Here is a 3,540-nt window from a genome sequence, read left to right as displayed (position 1 = left end):
GCAGGCACTAAGCGGGGGTATTTCATGTACTGTCATATTATAGGGAAAATTAGTACTACTAGGAGGTATTATGGGGAGCTTTACTACTACTGGGGGGCTATGAGGAACATGATTACTAGGGCACTATAGGGGCATTATTACTACTAAGTGTGCTCTGGCAGAGAATTATTTCTATTGGTGGGATTTTGGGGGGCACTGTTACTTTGGGGGCACCCTGGCATAGTATCAGCTTAGCACAATTATTTTTGGGGGACATTATCTTTATACTATTAGTGTCTGAGCGCAGTTATTTTTTAGAGCACTGTATGCCAATAATTGTTTAAGGGGGCACTATCTGTGTGGTAGTAGTATTCCCAGGGGTACTGTTTCTGCAGTATAGTATTGGGGGTGGCAGGAAACTAATGTCTGTTTCTCAATCTCTGCAGAGACGGGAGATGGCAGAAAAATTATCATGGCGGTCTGGTCTGAATGGAGAAGATGAGGAAAGAGAACGTCTACAACAAAGGTGACATCACTGGATGTAAGAGGTAGGGGGCCCTATGTAGGAGAGGAGATGCTCTGGCTCCTCCCCCTGCCATTTGCAGAAGGAGGATTCAGAGCTGGGTGAGGACGACGAAAGGGGGCAGCAGGCCACGGGCGGGTGGCAGATGTTGGGGGGGAACCACAGGCCCTGAGCAGGATCTGGGAGGGAGGAGAGCGGAGGAGCTTCCTGGCTGTAGCTTGTTGTATAAGCAGGCAGTGCAGCCAGGACAGACCCTCCCCTCTCCGTATGATGTGTAGACAGGCCGCAACTATAGAATGTCAGCTGTACAATGTGTGTTGGGAGTGGCCTATTATATGTAGGAGGGGCTTCTAATAATGGGCGGGGCTAAAAATGGGCCACTTGACTGGATTTGCCCCCCAGGACTAAGGCTGCCAGCCCTCCCCTGAGTGGGGTTGCGTGGAGACGCTAAAAAGGACCACAGAGAGGCGCCAGAATCCCTAGTATCTAGGATTGTGATGGTATATAACCAAAAGGTAGAAGCTTATGTTGTTAGGTATACATAAGTGGGATGGCAATACTTACACACTCACCAGTTATTATTGTTCTTAGGGTTAATTCATATATGGTAGGCAAATAGTAAAAGCAATATTAGGCAAATATAAAATCAAGATATAAAATCAAATCAAAATTTTAGTGACTCACTTCACCCAGGAGGGTAATGTGGGATAAAGCTCAAGACACCCACATCACACCTCCTGCGCCTGGATCGCCAGTAGAGTCTCAGAAACGAACATCGATCACTCAGGAGCTCTTGTTCATTCTTTTTTTCTTTTATTCCAAAGCCAGGGTGGGGGAGTGAGCAGCTCGACGCGTTTCGGGGCCTCTTAATGGGTCCCCTTCATCAGGAGCATATACAATCATAGCACAATACAATGGGGTTTAAATAGTAGATAAAACAAAGAAAAGACCGCCAAAAACGGCTTAAAATTCCGTCACTTCCGGTATCTGCATGCGTTCCAAGGTGGAACGCACCGGAAGTGACGTCCTATTTGCCTCTAGGTTATCAGTTTAACTAACGGTAGATAAACATAAAAATACCAGAAAATGGTGAGTTCTGAGTACCTACAGGGCCGGTGGGGGGTTTGGTAACACGTCCTCACTGATCCCGGGTATTTCTGAAGGATCGTGTCCCTCTCTCTGGTGCGCTCACGGCGGAACGCATCCTGGACTTCCAGTGCGTACCACCGTGGAGCGCACCCGAACCGAAAGTGCGTCTCAAGCCGGGAGTATCTATTTTAATAGCCGAAAGATGCAAAGAAAAAAAAGGGGGGGGTACCTTGATGATAGGCTTACACGAAGCCTAGGAATGCGGATTTTATGAAAATATACTAATTTTGTACCAGAGTATCTTTAAAGAGAAGGGGTAAAAGAGGAGTCACATGACTAAAAGAGGAGTCACATGACACATTCCCCTAGTCACATGATCGGGGGATACATTTCTATAGTTTAGAGCTATTAGCAGAATCAGATATGTGTTTATGTACATTATTCTAGTCATCTTAAGATCTAATGGAGTGGCTAGTCATAGTGTGACTGGTAAAAACGGGGGGATGTTGTAAATAATTAATAAAAGAGAATAATATTGACAATACTGGTAATCAATTGACAATATTGATCATAATAATATATAATATATATTGATAATAATTAGTAAATGAGAAAATAATAATAATAATTAATAAATGAGAATAATATTAATAATCAGTTAATAGCATCAACAATAATGGAGTAAAAAGTGAAGTAAAAATATAAATAATAAATATAGATGATAAAAAATAAAATAAAAATGTTTTTATTTTTTTTTATATATAAAAAAATATATATAGTGGTAAGATTGTCCCTAGGGGGGCAGATACAGATATGGCAACGGTACTTCTTTAGTAATTGGAATATTCTAAACTTTCATTTAAGCCGAAAGGGGATAGAGTATTTAGTGTGAATATCCAGTACATCTCCTACCGGCATAACTGTTGATATGATGAGGTGATGGTTTCTAAAGGAGTAACTGTAAGACCAGTTATGGAACCCTTATGTCGTTCAGAGAAATGGCGTGATACGCTGTGTGTCGGGACTTTACGTTTGATATTAGACCTGTGTTCGCACATTCTTTCCCTAAGAGTTTGGGTAGTCCTACCGACATATTTTAAACCGCAGGGGCATCTAAGGAGATATATGACATTTCTTGTCCCGCAGTTTAGGTCTTGTTTTATTGTCCAAGGGCCCGAGGGACCTCCTGTTTCAATGGCCCTAGTGTCATGTGTGATCATCGCACAGCATTTACATTTTTTGATGCCACATTTAAAACACCCTTTTCTTATTAGCTGTGGGAAGATGGTTTTCGTGGGGGCTTGGAGTTTGGGACAGGACGGGGCGATGATGTTTTTGATAGTTTGTGCCCTTCTAAATGTTATGGACGGTAATTGGGGTAGTATATTTTTGAGGATGGGGTCTTTTAGCAGGATGTTCCAGTGCTTCATAACTATCTTTCTAATATTCTGGTGGTCTCTATTGTATCTGGTAATGAGATTGCATTGGTATCCTTTTGGGTTGATAGTTTTTGGGGGTGGTGGTTTCAATGCTTCTCTTTGGTCTATTTTTAGAACCCTCTGAGTTGATGCTTTAATTAGACTTTTCGGGTAGCCCTTTTCCAAGAAGCGATCTTTCAGAATTCCAAGTTGTGTTTTGAGGGTCTTTTCATTGGAGCAGTTTCTCCGGATTCTTTTCATTTGCCCGTACGGTATGTTTCTCTTCCATTTCGTGTAGTGGCAGCTGGAGTATTCTAGGTAGCTGTTGGAATCCACTTTTTTAAAGTGGGTACTAGTGGTGCTCTTGTTGGTGATGGTTTCGATGTGTAAATCTAAAAACGTTGATTTCTTGGAGTCAAATTCATGTGTAAATTGAAGACCCCAGTCATTCTGGTTTAGCATTGATATGAAAGATGTGAGTTCTTCGATGCTACCACCCCAGATGAAGATAATGTCGTCAATAAATCAACG

Source organism: Bufo bufo, chromosome 2 (genome assembly GCF_905171765.1).
Source record: "Bufo bufo chromosome 2, aBufBuf1.1, whole genome shotgun sequence".
In the NCBI taxonomy this organism is placed as follows: domain Eukaryota; kingdom Metazoa; phylum Chordata; class Amphibia; order Anura; family Bufonidae; genus Bufo; species Bufo bufo.
Note: the sequence above shows the minus strand (reverse complement) of the source record.